This window comes from Pantherophis guttatus, chromosome 1, assembly GCF_059756535.1.
Source record: "Pantherophis guttatus breed Tessera chromosome 1, ASM5975653v1, whole genome shotgun sequence".
Taxonomy (NCBI): Eukaryota; Metazoa; Chordata; class Lepidosauria; order Squamata; family Colubridae; genus Pantherophis; species Pantherophis guttatus.
In genome coordinates, this window is record NC_142063.1 from 140,409,059 (window position 1) to 140,431,211 (window position 22,153).

Consider the following 22,153-nt stretch of genomic DNA (forward strand, 5'->3'; position numbering starts at 1 on the left):
GGACCACTTAAAGATTTATTTACCAACATACAATCTGGGGGAGATGTACCCCCATCCTGGAGGACAGCTTTTATTTCTTTGATTCCAAAGGAGGAGCAAGATCACACTCTTGCTTAAGCCAAAAAATTATAGGCCTATATCACTTTTAAATACAGATTATAAGATTTTTGCTAAAATACTAGCAAATAGGTTAATGATAGTCATGCAACAAATGATTCATAATGATCAAACTGGTTTCATAAATGGTAGACAAATGAAGAGTAATGTAAGGCAAGTGGTTAACCTATTGGAGAATTTGGGGAAGAACAACCAAATCCCTATGGCGCTAATTTTTCTCGATGCAGAGAAAGCATTTGATCGATTGAATTGGCATTTCTTATTGAAAATAATAGAAAAGATGCAGTTTGGAGAATATTTTACACAATCTATTAAGGCAATATATCAGAAACAAACAGTGCAAATAATAATTAATGGTAGTTCAACAGATACTTTTAATATAGAAAAAGGAATAAGACAAGGATGTCCTTTGTCTCCATTATTGTTTATCTTGACTTTGGAATTTTTGTTGAGTAAAATACGTGGGTCGGACAAAATAAATGGAATTAAAATTAGACAGTATGATTACAGAGTACGAGCATTCACAGATGATTTGGTTGTTACTTTAACCCAACCATTACAGTCGGTTGTAGGTTTAATGGATATAATTAAGCAATATGGGCAAGTATCTGGATTTAAAGTAAATGCAGGGAAAACGAAGATAATAACTAAAAACATGACTACAAATCAAAAAGATGAATTAGAAAGATTAACAGGATTTGAAATAGTTAAAAAAGTTAAATATTTGGAGGTTTATATTATGACATCAAATGCGAAACTATTCACGCATAACTATGATCCGTTGTAGCAAAAAATACAGAGAGAGAGGGAAAGTTGGAAAAAATTACAGTTATCCTTGTTAGGAAGAATAGCAGCAGTAAAAATGAATGTTTTGCCTAAGTTTTTGTTTCTTTTTCAAATGATACCAATACTTAAAAAAGATGAAAATCTGAAGATATGGCAGAAGGGTATTAATAATTTTGTCTGGGCAGGGAAGAGACCAAGAATAAAACAAAAAATAATGCAGGACATACGTGAAAGAGGAGGTCTCAAAATGCCCAATTTAAGACTATATTATGAGGCAGCTGCCCTATCAGCAATGAGTGATTGGATGAACTCAACAGAAGAAAGAATATTGAATATTGAGGGATATGATTTGGTTTACGGGTGGCATGCTTATTTACTATATGATAAGAAAGTGGATAAGACTTTTCAAAGTCATATATTAAGGAATTCTTTATTGCGTGTCTGGAAAAAGTATAAGTATAAATTAAACGAGAAGTTACCAATGTGGGCAATACCCAGACACGCGATAGAGAATATAAGTGTATAAGTTTCCTTGGGTATTTGTGTGTGTGTGTGTGTGTGTGTGTGTGTGTGTGTGTGTGTGAGCATCAGGGCCGGATTTAGATGAAAAGAGGCCCTAGGCTATTCCACTTATGAGGCCCTTTCACCAGTGGTGGGATTCAATTTTTTTAACAACAGGTTCTGGGGTGTGTGGCTTAGTTGGGGGTGTGGCTTGGCAATCATGTGACTGTGTGGGCGTGGCTAGCTGGTCACGTGACTGTGTGGGCATGGGTAGCTCGTCATGTGACCGGGTGGGCATGGCTATGTGCATAGGGACTACTCAGAGGGCTGAAAAAAGTCATTTCTGACTGGGCCTCGCACTTTTGACCGGTCCTCACACTTATGACCATCCTCACATTTATGCCCGTGCAGCTTTCTTAACAACCATGTCACTCATTTCACAACTGCTTCTCTTCACCATGGTGACAAGATAGGGCAAAAACGTAAAATGTGAGAACAGTCATAAGTTTGAGGACTGGTCAAAAGTGCGAGGGCCACTCAGAAATAACTTTTTCAGCCCTCTGAGTAGTCCATATGCATAAAAGGATACAGTAATAAAGAGGGATGAAGGAAGGGAAGGGAAATTAGAATAGGAGGGAGGGTAAGAGAGGGAGGAAGAGAGGAGGAGAAGGAGAAAGGAAGAGGAAGTAGGGAGGAGAAGAAGAGGGGGAGGAAGAGAAAGTAAGAAGGAAAGAAAAGAGGGAGGTGGTAGGTTTGAGGAGAAAGATTGCTGTACAATAAAAAAGATGAAAGGGAAGAAAGCCAACCCCAAACAAATATAAAGATATTAAGATAAAGAATGAATTGTTAAACTTTAAAGAATAAAAGAGAACAAATATGAATAAATAACAATAATTAGAAACACACATGCAAACATACAATGTATTTTCTTCGAACAGAGTATTTGCCGGTTCACAAATTTAAACAGTGTTTAGTCATTTCAATTAAATTTACAATTTCTATATTTCCTTTTTGCCATATTTATTCCTCATCTATTTTTGTAAAAAACCAATATTACCCTTCATCCTCATCTCTAATCTTAATCAAATTCAATTTTTCCCTTCTATTCTATATTATACCCCTTCCCATTGTCATCTATTTTTATATCCATCCTCACATTGGTTAATTATGTAATATTAGTTGCTTAATATAAATTCAACATTTTAATATAAATCAATTAGTTATATAACTACCTTTTTTGTATATTAATCAATATGAACATGAATATTCCAATTATTTCCATGCAATCCAATTTCTTACAAATCAATTAATTATATTTACCAATAATAATAAACCAAATAATTTCCCCCATATATTCCTCCAAACCACAACTTAACCATTTCTGCTTTCAGAAATATACAATTAATAGTATCTCAATTATTACAATTCCCTAGTTAAATAGAGCTTTTTTTCTTTTGTGTTTTAAAATCCTGAACTCTCCTCTTTTTCCCTAAATTTCCCATTGTTTGCACCTACCTTTTTTGGTGAGGAAAAAGAAAAAAATTCTGCCTGCCTAATTTTCCAACCTTGCAGCAACAGCAAAGCAGTTTCACTTTCGTTTCTCAGCATAGCTAGGGGAAAAAAAATCAGCACTCTTTGCAAGGAAGCAGAAGAGCCCTGAGCAAAACAGCTGAGACAAATCAGCTGAGAGCCGGGAGGCCAATTAGCCTATGCTGAAGCTCCGGGGCCAATAAAATTACAAAAAAAACACCGAATCCTTTGTTAAATTGCTGGCTCCCCCGCCCCTCGCCCACCACTATTTATTGGCAATAAATAATGATGCGGAGGGGCGGGGCAAGCCAGCAATTTAACAAAGGGTTCGGCTGCACCAGTGGCTCTAGGGCAGCCCTTTGAAGCCCCGCAGCAAGAATTTGAAGTTTTTTTTTTCTCTAGCCATCGGAGGCAGCAATAGATTGGGAATGGGTGGGGTAAGCGAACGGCCGGCGATCCCACAGAGCAGAGAGTGAGGGTGAGTGAAGGCGTGGAAGCTGCTTTCTCCATCCTTCTCTCTTGCGTCCGGAGCCGGTGGGGAACCACGTGGCAGCCACGTGGATCCCAGGCAGCGGAACTCAGGCTAGGGAAGGGGTGGGCAATTGTGGCTCTTTTACAACCTGTGGCCTTCAACTCCCAGAATTCCTGAGACAGCCAAGCTGCATCAGGAATTCTGGAAGTTGAAGTCCACAGGTTGTAAAAGAGCCACCATTGCCTACCCCTGGCTACGGTAGGCTGGCGCCGCGCGGGTGGGAGGCGAGGGGCGGGCGAGCCAGCAATTTAACAAAGGGTTCGGCCGAACCCCCTAGAACCCCCAGAATCCCACCACTGTGTAGGCCCCTCTTGATCTTGAGGCCCTAGGCTGAAGCCTAGTTAGCCTATAGGAAAATCCGGCCCTGGTGAGCATGCATGTGTGCTTGTGTGTGTTTGTGTGTGTGTGTAGTAAAGTAAATACTGACTCCTAATGACTGCCTGAAAAGATCCCTGCAGTTTTCTTGAAAAGATTTTGAAGAAGTATTTTGTCTTTGCCTTCTTCCTGTATTTGTAGAGCTAAGAAAGAACGGCTGGTCCAAAGTTACTAGCTGGGTTTGTGACTAAGGTGGGACTAGAACTCATGGTTTCTGGGTTTCTAGCCTGATGCCTCTAACCACTACACCAAACTGGTTCTCATCCATTTCCAATGCATGTTTCTCTCTGTGTGTGTCTCTCTCTGTCTCTCTCTTTCTGTCTCTCTGTCTCTCTTTCTCTCTCCCTCTCCCTCTCCCTTTTTAGTGAGAGATTTTAGACATGTGACCTCTCTAGATTTTTTTCCCATGTTTTTCTTCTGGTGGGATTTTTTTAGAGCCTTAGTACAACATTTAATGGAATTTTTCATCCTTCCCAACCACTTTTCTCCTTCAGGATTTCAAGCTTTTGGATTCAGCCCATCTAACTTAAGAGTCCATCAAAATTTACTCTTCTGAAGCCCTGTACACAGGTTTGACTCTTCTCAGTGTCTTCTCTGAATATATAAGTGAAGATGGGTAAAATCACTTTCCCCAGAATGCCAGTTACCCTTTACTTCTTTAACCATGTTTATTGGTGTGATTAATTGCAATCAAGATATCCGCCAACTGTGGCTCTTGATTCTTTTTTCCATGAATCCGTATGATACAATGATTATTTTTTTCCATCCTAAGAAGCCATTTTGGGGTATATTTCTGGAGGAGGTTTGCTTGTTTGTTTGTTTTAAATTACAGTTAAGAGAAAATGTCAAAGAAGCCAGCATTTTAATCAAAAGCTTTATGGAAGCAGCACAATGTCTATGCCTGCGCATCTGGAATTTAAACAACTTGCCTTGGCATTCTAACTTGAAAGCAGCTCTCAGCAGTACGTGTGGGAGGTTTATGCATTCCAATTTCTTCAATCATGTAATACTTATTATTAACAGAGCTGACATGACACAGTAAGAATTTATTCTGCATGCTGTAAAGTGTTACATTACACTCTCAGCATGTCCCCCCTCCTCCCCCCACCCTCTGCTGAAGTCCTAATTAAGGATGGAAAGATGTTCCAGAAAGAAGCATTTGAGCACAAAATGTTGAATGATAGTCTGTCCTGAATCAAACTCAGATACAGCAGACAACAGGGTCTGAAAAGATGGGCATGGGGCCGACATGTGTAAAGGACAAAGGAGGAAGGGCTTTGGGGAAATACATGAAGTTTATAATCCAGACATCAAAAAAATCTTCATGATGTCTTGATGGAACCATGATGGTTCCACTTGGAACTATTGGTAGCAGAACCTATATTTCAAAAGTCTTCTGGTTATTTCCTAAAATTCTATTTTTCAAAGCAATAATTCTCTAAGTTAGCTATTTTTGGAGACGCATGGACTCCATCCCTTTTTTATATATATAATATAATCCATCCCCAAATAATAATGAATCAAAGCCCTTTACTTTGATTGAAATCTATTGAAAGCCCTTCACTTAAATTATTGAAAGCTCTTTTGGAATCTCAGCTATAAATATGATTGATTTAAGAATTACTGTAATTATGTGTCTGCTGTCTACAAACTCCTGTTTTCCAATCCCTAATCAGACAGGTTCAGTCTTCAAACAACACATTTCGAAGTTTCCATGCCAAAAATAGCACCCAGAGAAGGAGACGGGGAGTATTCTGACAAGAAAATAAATGAATGTTTACAACCAAGACCATCTCAACCTCATATTGGAGGATAAGCCTCCAAGGTCAGTAGATATTCACTGAACTACTGGGACAGAACAAATGACAAGACTGCTTCTGAAGTGGCTGGATTAAAGCCAAAGGAACATAGGTTATTTTATGCATATCCAACTTAGTAGGCTCCAAAACCCAAGAGACCCAACACAACAAACTAAGTCCCTAGGCCAGTGATGGCTAACCTTTTTGCCGTCGTGTGCCAAAAGCGGGGGGAGTGGGGGGGTCACGGGTGCGGGTGCCCACATCCATAATTCAATGTGTCCCGTCCTCCCGCACATGCGCACATGACCCCCCCACTTCCCCCTGCTTTTGGCACGTGATGGCACGGTGGGCCCGGTAGGCCCGTTTCCCCCCCCCCAGGCTCCAGAGGCTTTCTAGGAGCCTGGAAAGGGCAAAAACAGCCTTCCCCTTCCCCCATGGAGGCCTTCCAGAGGCCAGAAACAGCCAGTTTCCTGACTTTCGGTGGGACCGGAAGGCCTGAAAATCAATTGGTTGGTGCGCGCATGCGCGCTGGAGCTGAGCTAGGGCAACACTTACGTGCCCATCAATATGGCTCCGCGTGCCACCTGTGGCACCCGTGCCATAGGTTCGCCATCACGGCCCTAGGCAATACAGACAAGCACTCAAAGGCTAGTATTCCCTGCTCACTGCTCCACTCTTTTCTACTTCTACTACACCTCTCCTACTCCTTTTTCAACTACTGTTCTTTGTGAGCCCCACTTTTGCAGAACAATATCTTTTTCTATCTGCTTTAGGTTGCTTCAGGCTACTTTATTTCCACAGATGACCACATACCTCCTCCCCTCTCCCCCACACACCAACACCCCCAACTGCCTCTCCGCTCAGCTTTTATAACCAACAGTGGCTGTGCTGGCTAGGAAGAGATTTTAAAGAACAGGACAATAGCAAGATAGGTGCTGGTCATTTTGTAGGCAGCCTGTCCTCTCACAGACATCCTGCTACTGATGTGTTCAGAAGAAAACAAAAAGTTCAGTAATGCAATGATATCTCTACCATTGGGAAGCTGAGTGTCAGAACCATGAGTCAAGGCAAACACGATGCTATCAGAGAAGAAATATCAAGGCTGGATATTGACATGCTGGAATCAGCAAAGTGACATGGACACAGTCGGTCATGTCACACCAGAAGAGCTTTAGATCTTCTACTGCAGACAAGAAAATTGTACAGTAGCCTCGTCAATGCTTGAATACAACCCACACACCTCCACCCCAACAATGGAACATTTTCAGTCTGAGTCTAAGGTAAGCCAATTAATACACTGATCTATGTGGTTGCTAGGAGTCGAAAACTACTGGATGGCACATCAATCAATCAATCAATCAATGATCCAGAGGATACAGAAGAAGCAGAAGTTAAATAAATTTGTGGTGACTGACAACATCCTAATGATATAACCAAAAAAAAAAGTCTTCCTGTTAATTATAGGAGACTGAAATACTGAATCTGAAGGCAAAATAGCATCTGCAGTAAAAGGAAGCATTGGTCTAAATGTACAAAACAAAGTGGAAGATAGGCTATGATTTCAAATGCAAACTTTGCAGCAAAGACCTCCTTACAATAATCCCTATACATGATGTATTCTTCAAACAAAAAATGCAGATGCTGTATTCAGTCAGCAAAAAAGAAAAACCCAACAAATGGTACTGCATATCTACAGCTACAGATTATGAGCTCTTGCTTGCAACAACAACAAAAAAACAAACAAAATCATCAAACCACCAAGATATAATATCCCGTATAATTATATGGTGAAAATAAAGAATAGCTTTAATGGATTCAATTTGATGAACAGACTGAAAAATTTTGGACACACTTGTGACATCATTAATTGTGAAGCAAACAAAAATATTCTGAAATGCAAAAAAAGCAGAAGGCCATCTGCTGATATGTGGAAAATGTTTGAAGAAAGGCAGAAAGCAAAAAGCCACAGGAAGAGGGAAAATTACTCAGCTAAACACTGAGTTCCAGAAAAGAGTAAGAAACATTTATTATAAATAAGTGATGCGAAGAAACCGAGCCTAATAATCGAGTGAGAATGACAAGAGATTTATGTAAGAAAATTACAGAAATCTGACGAATCTTTTATGAAAGATTTATGAAATGATTAAAAAGACAGAGAAGGCGAAGCTTTACTGAAGAAAGAAATTATAAAGCAGGGATGGCACAAATACACAGACTTCATTGCTTACTGGAAGCATTAGAATTAATCTAAAGGTTAGAAATTTTGGACACATAAGGTGAAAGCAAGAGTCATTAGAGAGGACTCTTATGCTTGGGAAAATTGAAGCAGATTTAAAAAAGAGGCATGCTAATTATTATCACTAATGACACAAACCCACGCTTACAAAACTCCAAACTGGCAAATTATCCTGATGAAATAATGTCCATCAAGTCTGAACAACAACAACAACAAATCCTATGTAACATCCAGAGTCCCTGGTAAACTGAGAACATGCATATTATTGGATAATTGAAGAGCTGAGGTGGTACAGTGATTAGAATGCAGTACTGCAGGCTACTTCTGCTGACTGCTGGCTGCCTACAATTTGGCAGTTCGATTCTCACCAGGCTCAAGGTTGACTCAGCCTTCCATCCTTCTGAGGTGGGTAAAATGAGGACCCAAATTGTTGGGGGCAATAGGTTGACTCTGTAAACCACTTAGAGAGGGCTGTAAAGCACTGTGAAGTGGTATATAAGTCTAAGTGCTATTGCTATTGCTATAATGTTGTGATGTCTACAGAGAAGTGAACTGTACTGCAATCCTCTAGTGCAGAGGTGTCAAACTCAAGGCCCAGGGGCTGGATCTGGCCCATGGGGTGCTTAGATCTGGCCAGTGGGTCCGCCCTAGAAAGAGCAAAGGACCGGCCCACACTGCCTCCGTGCAGCCCTCCTGAGTTCCGTTTTTGGCCACAACAGCCTCCTGAAGCCCTCTGCCAGCAAAAATGGAGCTCGGGCAGGTCGGGCGCACCCCCCCCCCGAGCTTTGTTTTTGCTGACAGAGAGCTGCAGGAGGCTGTCATGGCTGAAAACAGAGCCTCAACAAGTGAAATTGAGCTGGCCATGCCCAATCCAGCCATGCCCACCTGACCACTCCCAGCCCAGCCCCCGAAGGTCAAAAACAACCCTGATGCGGCCCTCAATGAAATCGAGTTTGACGCCCCTGCTCTAGTGCTTTCAACCAGCTGCCTGAATCAATTTAGAGTGAACTCCAGCATCATCTGGAAGGCCACAGGTTGCCTACCCCTAATTATCAAACTCATTTTTTTGACTTGCTGACTTGGCTGGCTGCTAGAATGTAAAAGAGGAGGCTATAAATCTGCCCTAGCCAGAGATAAGTAATCTCAAGTTCTTTCTTGAGAAAATAAGCAGCCTTGGTAAGAGTCATTCTGGAGTCTGTGCTCCTGGTTAAATAGGCCAGGCACACCTCAACAGCAGTAAACAATTAGGTGATGAATCCAGAGGAGGGGCAAGAGACAAGGTGAGGCAAAATCAATGGTCCAAGACATGGCAAAGCAATATGTATCCAGGTAAGAGCTGTATTTTGTTCTTCATTGTGTGGAATTATAATTAAACCATACTGAACCTCCACCCAGTGTAGAGCTATGATACATCCCACAGGAGCTGCAGTCTTCTCATCTTTCAGCTCTTTCATGTCTTTTTCAGATCTACAAAAGTCAGCTCTTTGCTCCTGAATCTTCTTTGGGCACCCCTGCCTAGAGCCAAGAGATTAAACTTCTGAGTTTAATAGAGTAGAGGCAAGAATTTGCTGGTTCTGTAAAAGCCACAAAGAGCCCTAGAAGCTCTAATAGTACTGGAATTTTACCAGTACCTTGAAAATTATTGGGAAGCTTTAGGAAAATTTTAGAAATTATATTACTTCCAGTGCTAAAGCGATTGTCTATAAGTAAGGTGAACACATTTTCTTGAAAGAAAAAATAAAAGGACAAACCAGAAAAAGGGGCCATTTCAGGAAGAGGTTCATATGGATAAGAAAATGTAATTGTTTAATATTACAACTTAGCTTTATAAAGGAAAAAATCAAAACCAAGAATTTTTTTTTTACAAAAGACATATTTTAATAAAAACATGTAAAAACATAACAGCTTATGTTATGCTTATAAAAGCAAGTATTAAAAAGAATGTTGGTAATCAGATTGTGCATTAAGGGGTAACATTTCTACAGTAAAAGTTAAATGACCAAAGTAAAAGACAACAGTGAGGTTTTGAAAAAAATAAATAAACTTAAAGCTAGATCTAACTTTTTTCCTGGAATAAAGGACATAGGGTCACCATGCCTATAAGTAACCAGTCAAGCCTCAAGTCCATTAATGCTAAGGGACTAAACTGTTCTGGACCACAATAGCTCCAACTCTGTCACCTTTCATAAGGCCTTAAAGATCTGATTAAGTGCTCAGGGCTGAGGTCCTGAATGTGTGAAGGGTCCCATCTCTTGGCTGTGCTAGTGATGGTCGATTCTCAGTATCTTTCTCAGCTGCTGTATATTTTATTTTATTTTTTTTTGTTAGTGATAATTGTTTTAAATTTATTTTAAGATTATTCACCATCCAGACCAGTGGTGGGTTGCCTCTAGTTTGCACCGGTTCTATAAAACTGGTAGTAAAACCGGTGGGAGGCTCCGCCCACTGACTCTGACATCATCAAAACGCTTCTGCACATTTGCGCGGCCCGTTGCGAACTGGTAGTAAAGGTAAGTAGAACCCACCCCTGATCCAGACTCTTTTGTTGAGATGGGCAGCGACACGAACTGAATGAATGAATCAATAAATATTTGAGGGAAATAACATCAACGGAAAGCAAAGTATTCATCAAAATGACAAAATGAACTCTGTAGTGTTGAACACCAGCTCCACACCTTTTGTACTGAAGTGAAATATAATCAATAAAGTTGCTGTTGGCTGTCAAACTGTAAATGCTTCTTACCTTTTTTTTAGCATTTTACTATATGTATATATAGCATGTATGATGTGTATATATCCATACATGTATGTATGATGGGTAGGTGGGTGGGTGGGTGGGTGAGTGAATGGATGGATGGATGGATGGATGGATAATGGATGGATGGATGGATGGATCAATCGATGAATCCATCGATCGATGGATTGATGGAGATATATAGATGATAGATGGATGATACATATATATAGATGATAAACAGATATATAGATGATAGACGATAGATGGATGATAAATAGATATATAAATGATAGATCACAGAATAATAGACAGATATTAAAAGTGGAAGAGTTACTAGGTAATTGTGAGTTTCACAAGTATCTTATGTTCATGTGTAATTGGAGTGGAGAAATTGGTGGTCTCAACTAAAGTTCCCAGCAGCTCTAATTAACATGAGCAATGGTTAGGGATTGTTGACAGTTATATTTTGGAAACATCTAGTGAGAAATCTCTGTTTCATAACAAAATGCTTTCCTTTATAGCTTCTTTAGTTTATTTAGGCAAGTGGCTGCCCATCTTAATCAAATAATTCTGAACACTTAACAAAGACAGAAGAACACGGTATAATAATCAATTAAGAACATAGTTGAGGCACCCTTAAAATTGCCTAAAAGGTTAAGACAAAACAAAAATATTAATATCAATGGGCCCAGTGCTGAGGAAAAAGCCAAATCTTCAATGCCTTCCAAAAGGAAGGTAAGGTTGGCGTCCTCTAAATCTCAGTAGGGCCTAGAGGGCTTTTGTTCAGGTTTATCTTGTATGCCAGTTGTGCCTGTTCCCTGACTGGGAGGCACTGGTCACCTCACAATGGAATTATTGCAGTGTGCCCATCATGGGGTTTCCTTAGAAACCTACATAGAAGCTACACCAGAGGTGGGTTTCAGAAGGTTCTGACCAGTTCTGGAGAACCGGTAGTGGAAATTTTGAGTAGTTCAGAGAACGGTAATAAAAATTCTGACTGGCCCTGTCCCCATCTATTCTCTGCCTCCCAAATCCCAGCTGATCAGGAGTAAATGGGGATTTTGCAGTAATCTTCCCCTGGAGTGGGGTGGGAATGGAGATTTTACAGTATCCTTCCCCTGCCATGCCCACCAAGCCATGCCCAAGCCATGCCATGCCCACCAAGCCACACCCACAGAACCGGTAGTAAAATGTTTTGAAACCCACCACTGAGCTACACCTGGTTCAAAATACAGCAAGCCTTTCAACATTCCCAGGTATCACCATTGCTATGCATCATGAGCACAATTCAAGATGAATATTATCTGTGGACCCACAAATGGCATGGGCATTATGGAGTCTTTTGAAACTATATCCAGTTTGGGGACTCAAAAGAGCCATCAACAACACAGGTCCTTAGATAATCAGGATGCATTTCTGTGTGCTTACTGTACAAATGCCCAGTGTACAGAAGTGCTCCAGAACAGGGGTCTCCAACCTTGGCAACATTGCTGGCTGAGGAATACTGGGAGCTGAAGTCCACAAGTCTTAAAGTTGCCAAGGTTGGAGACCCCTGCACCAGAAAAAATACAGCTCTACATCTAAAGGTTTACTATTGTTTCCAGTCTGTTAGTATACTATACCTCACAGTATTACCAACAAGGTTTTCTTCCTCCAAATTCTGTTCTGCCTCCTGCTTCAATTCCTCTCTCCAGAAGTTCTCCTGCTTCCTTTTTAAGTCTATCTCTCTACTTCTTTCCTCCTGAACCCTTTCTTCTCATAAAGCAACTGCTTTCTGGATCTTTGCTTCACACACACACACACACACACACACACACACACACACACACACACTGCTCCCTCTGCATGCACACATTCTCTCGCTTCCCCTTCAACTGTTTCACAGTGAGCTTTTATCGGAAATGCTGCCATGCAGACACTGGGGAAAGGGCTTAATTAGGAAGGGTGAAAGCAGCTCAGGTGCCAACAATTGTCTGAATAGCCTGCTATTCCACAATTGGGCCAGGATATGTGAGGGACCTCTTGTCTCCAATCGTTGCTACCTGCATTGCACTTAAGTGGATACACTTCAGGTACTCTCTATTTAACATTGTACTCTTATGGAACCAAGGAAGCATGTTTTCTCTGTCGTGGTCAGTGGGTTCGGACCGATTTTAGAGAACTGGTAGTAAAACCGGAGGGAGGCTCCACCCACTGACCCCGACGTCATCAGAATGCTTCTGCACATGCACAGAAGCTTCTGTGCATGCGTAGAAGAGTGTGCGTGCGGCCCCATTGCGAACCGGTAGTAAAGGTAAGTAGAACCCACCCCTGGTCGTGGTCCCCAGTTTCTGGAACAGTATCTCCCCCAGAGATGGATTTCCTCTCCTAGGGTTTTGCAAAGTTCCCAAAATGTGGTTTTGATCTCAGAGACTGGTATTGATGCATTAATATATCGTTATATTTGGATGGAGCTTCTTTGTTTGATTTGGGTTGTTTATACAACTGTTTGAGACTAAGATGCTTGTTTGGTTTGATATTTTATCTGCTGTTATGGATTTTCTAGTTTTGTATGCAGAGTCCACTGGATTTGGGCAGGTAATACATTTGAATAAATAAATGAATATATGTGTACATGAAGAAATGCCAAGAACCGAGTGACCGTATATAATGACAAGATAACATGTGGCAAGATAAATTGCCCTCTTACACTTAATCTTAAACTCAATCTTAAGGATTTGTTTGTTTGTTTCTTCTGTGTATAAAACCAGGCTCATTATCATACCTGAAAAATGTCACACTTCATTAAAATATCCAGATGCTGGCACATCTGCTGTATAGCTGAAAAGATATGAAATGCAGGATGGTTAAGCAATGGAAGGGAAGGTTGCTGGACATTCCCAGAGCTTTTTTTGCAAGGCATGGATTAAAGATATTGCATGTATCAAGGAACAGATCAGAGGTGGGTTTCAGCAGGTTCTGACCAGTTCTGGAGAACCGGTAGTGGAAATTTTGAGTAGTTCGGAGAACCGGTAGTAAAAATTCTGACAGGCCCCGCCCCCATCTATTATCTGCCTCCCAAATCCCAGCTGATTGGGAGGAAATGGGGATTTTGCAGTATCCTTCTCCCCGAGTGGGGTGGGAATGGAGATTTTACAATATCCTTTCCCTGTCACGCCCACCAAGCCACGCCCACCAAGCCATGCCACGCCCACCAAGCCACACCCACATAACCGGTAGTAAAAAAAAAATTGAAAACCACCACTGGAACAGATGGAGGAATAATCCGCAGTTGGAGACGCATCAGGAGCAAGCAGGATTCCCCCCCCCAAAAAAAAAGAACTGCTGTGGATGGAGAAGGCTGCAGATTTTGAAGACCAGACCAGACCAGACATGGGTGAAGATAGCATGTCAAAGCTGCCAGAATCTCAGGAAATAATGATTTTTCTTTCTTCCTGTTCTCAGAAGTAAAAAATACCAAGAAAAGCTAAGTGAGTCATGGAGGGAGGGAGTGAAACAGGTAAGAGAATTTAAAAAGCTCCATTTCGAAGTGTATTGTTAAACCAAGGCCATTTTAGAGTCTCTTCAGCCAAAGCCATTTATCTCTTGGAATATTCACAAATTACCTACCTAAAAGCACCACTGTCATTTAGAAAAGAGGTTTGTATCTGGAAAGTTCCTGTCTCATTTCTCTACCCTCTAATGTCATGTTAGAAAAGTTATTATGTGACTTTTCACCCACAGCTCTTTGAAATGAAATGGTAGTGGTGATACAGACAGAGATGCTATGTCTTTCCTCTTTTGAAGCACCCATGACCTTGCCACTTGAAATCCATCCATTGTCTCTCACTTACACATTCAGACTTGCAACATCTATTCATATATTCTGAGAATGGAAAGGTGTTTGTGGTTTCATGTATTCTTTAAGATAGGGAGAGTTTGCCTAGAGAACTTTAAAAAAGGAATTTGACAACTTCACAGAGAATAATTCTATCTGTGACCATTTAAACTGGTGTGTAAGTATGTGTGGAGATACACACACTTAAAACGTTGCAGCAATTGTGTGTGTATGTGTGTGTGTGTGTGTGCCTATTAATATCATGTTCCTGTTTTTAGAAGGAAACATACACTTGAAAAACTCCAAGCAATGATAAACCACCAGTTAGATGGTTCCATCCCAGGTGCCTGATGGACCCAGATAGGTTCCTGATGGAGCTTGGGCCATTCCCTGAGGCTCTGGCTCACAGCTCGACTGAAGAACTAGTGGCAGCCTGGGAGAGGGCAGCCACTGGGGTTTTGGATTGTGTCATGCTTTGCGGCTTCTGACCCGGTGCCAATCTCAATTGGCTCCTTGGTTCTCCGAGGAGCTGAGAGAGATGAAACGCCAGAAAAGATGCCTGGAGAGTGGTTGGAGGGCCAGCCATTCCGAATCTGACCGAACACTGGTGAGGTCTCATATTAAGACCTACCTAGTGGCGATCAGAGAGGCGAAGTCTAGCTATTTTTCTGCTCTGATTGCGTCTGCAGATAATCGCCCAGCCGCCCTGTTCAGGGTGACCCGCTCCCTTCTCCATCTGGGAGTGCGGGAAGACCCCTTGCAGGGCAGGGCTGGGGATTTTGTGCAATATCTGCATGATAAAATCGCTCAGATTCGGGAGGGTTTGGACTCCGACTGGGTAGATCCAGATGAGGTGATGTAGGTGGGTCTTGAGGATGTTAGCTGGGAGGAGTTTGACCTTGTGACTCCCGAGGACGTGGACAGGGTTCTGGGTAGGTTGAACGCAGCCACATGTTTATTGGACCCGTGTCCCTCCTGGTTGGTGCTGGCTTCCCGGGAGGTTACACGAGGCTGGCTCCAGCGGATTGTCAATGCTTCTTTGAGTGAGGGTTTCTTTCCCGCCGCCTTGAAAGAGGCGGTGGTGAGGGCCCTCCTCAAGAAGCCTTCTCTGGACCCGGCTGTTTTATCAAACTATCATCCAGTCTCCAACCTTCGCTCTGTGGCGAAGGTTGTTGAGTGTGTAGTGGCACAACAGCTTCCCCAGTACCTGAATGAAGCAGACTATCTGGATCTGTTCCAGTCGGGCTTCAGGCCTGGGTATAGCATGGAAACGGCATTGGTCGCATTGGTTGATGATCTCTGGAGGGCTCGGGACAGGGGTTGTTCCTCTGTCCTGGTTCTATTAGATCTCTCAGTGGCTTTTGATACCATCGACCATGGTATAATGCTGCACTGATTGGAGGGGTTAGGGGTGGGGAGCACCGTGTTACGGTGGTTCTCCTCCTTCCTTTCTGACCGTACGCAGTCTGTGCTGACAGGGGGGCAGAGGTTGACCCCGAGGCACCTAGTTTGTGGGGTACTGCAGGGGTTGGTCCTCTCGCCCCTCCTGTTCAACATTTATGTGAAGCCACTGGGTGAGATCTTCCGTGGCTTCGGGGTGGATTTCCATCAGTACGCTGATGATACCCAGCTGTACATTTCCACCCCGGGCCTCCCCAATGATGCTCTTGAAGTGATGACCCGGTGCCTGGAGGCCGTACGGATCTGGATGGGGAGAAACAAGCTCAGACACAACCCCTCCAAGACCGAGTGGCTGTGGTTTCCCGTGTCTCATCATAGTCAGTTGGTTCCATCACTGACTATAGGGGGTGAGATCTTGGCCCCCTCAGAGGGGGCTTGGAACTTGGGTGTCCTCCTGGACTCACAGCTGTCTTTAGAAAACCATCTGATGGCTGTGGCCAGGGGGGCTTTTTATCAGGTTCGCCTGATCCACCAGTTGTGTCCCTTTCTGGACCGGGAAGCCTTGCACACTCATGCCCTCATCACTGTTGTGGCTCTGTTACCTGAGCCTGTGTCATCGGCAGGAGAGGACTCCGAGAGTGAAGAAGAGTTGGCAAGGCCTCCCTCTCCAGGACCCTCCTCTCTGGCAATGCCTTCAGTGTCTGCCGAAGGGCAAGAGATAGGGCCGGGGCCAAGCACATCCACGCAACCACAGATGGACAGTGATGAGGGTAATGAGTCTTGGCTGGATCCACGCCAGTGTCACAGAGATAAGCACGCGCAACAGAAGAAAAGGTGTGCCCAAGATTAGGCTGAGTCACTGGACCACACCCCACAGGATATAAAAGGGAGTGTGGTGGCCAGTCAAACCTTGTGACGAACAAAGCTGAAAGCTTCCACGCAATTCTGCATTGCCGGACTTGTGCTATAAGACTTAGCTGGATTATCTCTGGACCTGATTACCTCCGTAATTATTGAGCTGTTTCTTTGGATGTATCAGAAGTGGGGAGAAGTTATCTCTCCTCTTCGTAAATAATAAACTCTTGGCAGGCAGCCACGAGGTTGTTGCCAAGTTCCATTATCTTAAGGAAAAGGATTTTGCCGGCTGGTTTGGTCTTTAACTCTTGAACATCTGTTGGTGTGTGTGTGTGTGTGGTTGGGGACAGAACAATCACTTCCCGTCTGGACTACTGTAACGCTCTCTACATGGGGCTCCCCTTGAAGAGCACCGGGAGGCTCCAGCTGGTCCAGAATGCGGCCGCACGGGTGATTATTGGGGGCAACTCGATGCTCCTATGTAACACCGTTCCTGCACGAGTTGCACTGGCTCCCGGTGGTCTTCCGGGTGCGATTCAAGGTGTTGTTTGCCACCTTTAAAATGCTCCATGGCATAGGACCTGGGTACTTACGAGACCGCCTTCTGCCTCCCATCGACCAGTACGCTCCCACAGAGAGGGTCTCCTCAGGGTGCCATCGGTTAGACAGTGTCGACTGGCGAAGGCACCTGCCCTCTGGAATGAGCTGCCCCCAGAGATTCGTTGGATTCCCGACCTTCGTACCTTTCACCGAGCCCTTAAAACACTATTATTCCATCAAGCAGGGCTGGGCTAAAATATTATTTTAATGGGTTATTTTATTTGAGATTATTGGCCAAACCATTTAATAATTTTAAATTGTTTTTAACTTTTATATTGTTGGTTTTTTATCTTGGCTGTACACCACCCTGAGTCCTTCGGGAGAAGGGTGGTATAAAAATTTAATAAAGAAATAAATAAAATAAATAAAACCAAAACAGCAGCAAAACCAAGAAATGATGTTTTTAAAATCTACATATGGCTATGACAACTACAGCAGTGGTGGATTTCTACCGGTTCGCCCCAGTTTGGGTGAGCCGGTAGCGGCGATGGTGAGCTGAGAGTGAACTGGTTCGCTCCGACCATCAGCTGGATCCTCCCGCCCGGCCCTGTGCTATACCTACCTATATTCATTCATTTTTAGCCCAGTTTATAGGCACAGCAGAGCAGATTGCCACACCTCAGCTCCCGCAAAGCACATACACAAAGCAAACCAGTTGTAACACTGGTTGAAATCCATCACTTAACTACAGTCATATTACTTTAAATCCAGGAAAATATTTTTAGCAGTCTCGTGAAAGGTCTGAAGCATGGGAGTCAGTTTAACCTCCGTAAGGAATGAAGTCCATTAGATGATACCCACTGTGGGAAAAGCTCTGCCTGAATCACTTGCAATTTGATGAGGTAGGAGCAGGGGTAAAATCTACTTATCTTCCCTACCGGTTCAGAAGTGCACGTGCTCCCCACATGTGTCACCTGCACGCTTGGACCCTTCTGCGCATGCACAGAGGGTAAAAAACAGTAATGATGACCAGGCGGATGGGCAGAGCCTCACGCTGCCACCACTACCAGTTCTCCAAACCACCCGCCGCCGTTGCTACCAGTTCGGCCAAACCAGTCCAAACCGGTAGCATTTCACCTCTGGGTAGGACCCAAATCAAGGCCTTAGATTACTTCAATAGGAAAGAAAGTTCATTCCAATATGCATCAGTGTAATAATTGCTTGCGGGAAGGAGACAAAATGGTAGATTTGCAAACAATAGAACTTTCCAGAGATTTTCTAATCTCATGCTAGCTGCTGAATAGAAGTCCACAGGGTCAAAGAAGGGGAAAAGAAAAGACAGGGAAGCGATAAAATATATATTGTAGCATTGCAACACCCAATGGTTTGTACTGAGATGTGATAATGCAGCTTTGGTTATTCTCATCATTGCGATTGGTACCAGATTACTCTGGACCAGGGGTGTCAAACTCAAGGCCCACAAGCTGGATTTGTCCCATGGGGTGCTTAGATCTGGCCCATGGGGCCGCCCTGGAAACAGCAAAGGACCAGCCCACAGTGCCCCTGCCAGTGAAAACCAAGCCCAGGAAGGCCACGTGTGGCCCTCCTGAGCTCTGCCTGCAGTCCTCCCGAGCTCCGTTTTTGCTGGCAGAGGGTTGCAGGAAACCATCTCAGCCAAAAATGGAGTTTGAAAGGGCCATGCACGACCCTTCCAAGCGTCATTTTTGCTGGCAGAAAGTTGCAGGAGGCTGTTGCAGCCAAAAACGGAGCTCAGGTGCCCATTTTCACTGGCAGAGTGCTCAGGCCACCATAGGAACCCCCGACATGAGTGAGGCCAAGCAGGTCACACCCACCCTTGGCCATGCCCAAGTTGGTTCCCCGAGGTCAAATAGAACCCTGATGCAGCCCTCAATGAAATCAAGTTTGACATCCCTGCTCTGGACCATGAGTAGAAACTGAACCGTAATTTATTGCCCCCCTTATCAGATACAGCAAGGTCAAATCCAGTTAGATGATGAAATGGTGGTACAAAATTAAAAGACTAGGCATCATGTCTGCTGAGATTTGAAATCAAAATATCCCATTGTGTCCATATAGCTTTCAAAAGTAAGGATGTCCGAGACTCAAGCCGAGTTTTTGCTAATGACTCATTAATTTTCAATGCAACAATTCAGAAGTGGTTGCCATTACTTTTTTTTTTTTTTAGTGTTTCTTGTTACTACACAATCTCAAGAGAGTTCTGAGATTTCCTAGTGGTCTCCTGTCCAATTACTTTTTTTTTTTTAAGCTTTTACATTTTTGGAACAACCAATGTGAGCTAAGTGTTGTCACCTAATTTAATATATTTTATACTGCAGAAACAGTTCTTACTTCAAGGACAGTTATTTAAAATCGAAAATTCTATAGTTCCTGTGATTAAGCCATTGTTTTTCTTTCTGAAGTGTTATGATTGTTGCCTGTTTGGAACAGATCATTGTACTTCAACACAAGGTACTGAAATTATCTGAAGGTAGCCATAGCAACAGCATTAATAATGAAAGCCCAATCTGCTTAACAAGATAATTGATAAAATCGTATAGCTTTCAATTATAATCTGACTCAGTAGCACTTTTTTTCTTCTTCTTCGTGCAAAAAAGGAACACAAAGTCTAACAGAGAGAGAAAAATGAATAAATAGCATATAAAAACTCCAAAAAGTGATTATATATCTGAATTTGCCACATGGAGATAGAATGACCTGGGCTGCTTAGGTAAAAAAAATAAAGGCTTTATTTATCTCTCTGCTCCCCTTCGGTGACCAATCCAGATTTTTGCCACTTATATCTGTAGCTTTATATAAATGCTCTTTCATAATCCTCCTTCAAATTTAATGTCCAAGGACTTGGAGGGATAATATCTCCAAAATTATTTGTGGGGATAAATCCAGGGGTGGGCTGCTGGGGTTTCGCCCCTCCCAGGAATCCCCATGCAGCCCATTTTGTATGCAGGTAAGTGCAGGGTGCGCACGGAGGCTCAGGGAGGGTGAAAAACAGGTCTACTGGAAGTTCAGAAAGGCCTCCAGAGGGCCTCCGGAGCCTGGGGAGGCCGTTTTCACTCTCCCGGAGGCTCAAGAAAAGCCTCTGGAGCCCAGGGAGGGCAAAAATGCCCCCCCCCATGGTGCAGGAGACCAACTAGGCCACGCCCACCATGGGCACGCACACCCAGCAACCGGGCAGAGAACCCCTTGCTAAAATTTTTGAAGCCCACCCCTGGATAAATCCCAACTCATCTGGAGCATATTAGATGCTCTGTATTGGGCTCAGTACTCTTCAACACCTTCATAAATGATCTAGATGAGGGAATAGAAGGGAAACTCATCAAATTTGCAGGACACCAAACCAGGAGGAATTGCTAACACTTTGCAAGAAAGACTCAAGATTCAGAGGGATCTTGATAGACTTGAGCATTGAGCCCTAGCCAACAAGATGCAGCTTACTGATAAGGAAAGTAAGGCCTTACACTTAGGCAGGAAAAACTAAATGCATAAGTACCTGTAAGAGAGATTTATACTGGTGAACCACAAGTATAAGCCAGCAGTATGCTGCAGCTGCCAAAAAGACCAATGTAATCCTAGGTTGCATCAACAGAGGGATAGCTTCAATCAATCAGAATAGAGCTGGAAGAGACCTTGGAGGTCATCTAGTCCAACCCCTGCTCAAGCAGGAGACCATTTCAGACAAGTGACTATCCAGTCTCTTCTTCAAAATCTACAGTGATGAAGCACCCACAAAATCAAGATCATGAGAAGTGATAATATCGCTTTATTCTGCACTAGTGAGACCACACTTAGAAAACTGCATCCAGTTCTGGTTACCATGTTTAAAAAAAAATGATGAGGTCCTAGAAAGTGCAGAGAAAAGCAACAAAGATGATGAGGGAACTGGAGGCTAAATTATCAGGGCCTGGTGGCTCAGCAGACTGATAGCATTGTGATTAACACCAGCTGTCTGCAATTACTGTAAGTTCGAATCTCACCAGGCTCAAGGTTGACTCAGCCTTCCATCCTTTCTAAGGCGGGTAAATTGAGGACCCAGTCTGTGGGGGCAATAAGCTGACTTTGTATAAATATACAAAAGTATGAAGGCTATTGCTTAACGCATTGTAAGCCGCCCTGAGTCTCCGGAGAAGGGCGGCATATAAATCAAATTAAAAAGAAAAAAAATATGATGAGCACCTATGGAACTAGGTATGCTTAGCCTAATGAAGAGAAGGCTTAGTGGTGATGTGATAGCTATCTTCCAATACTTAAAGGGCTATCACACAGAAGAGGGGGTTGTTCTATTCTCCAAAGCACCTGAGCGCAGGACAAGAAGTTCATTAAAGAGAAATCCAACCTGGAATTAAAGAGAAATTTCCCAATAGTGGGAACAATTAATCAATGGAACAGCTTGCCTCCCAGAGCTGGGGATGCCCCATTACTGGAGGTTTTCAAGAAAAGATTGGGCAACCATTAGTCCAGGATGGATATAAGATCTCTTGGCTTGGGCAGGGCGTTGGACTAGAAGACCTCAAAGGCCCCTTCCAACTTTATGATTCTACAAAACTAGGTAGCTGACACTTAGAATAGAATAGAGCTGGAAGGGATCTTGGAGGTCTTCTAGTCCAGCTCCCTGCTCAAGCAGCGGAACCTATACTATTTCAGATAAGTGGCTGTCTACTCTCTTCTTTAAAACATCCAATGATGGAGTGCCCACAATTTCTGAAGGCAAGCTATTCCACTGGTTAATTGTCCTCACTGTTAGGAAGTTTCTCCTTAATTCCATGTTGCTTCTCTCTTTGCCTAGTTTCCAACTATTGTTTCTTGTCCTGCCTTCTGGTGCTTTGTAGGATAATTTGACCCCCTCTTCTTTGTGGCTGCCCCTCAAATACTGGAATACTGCTATCATGTC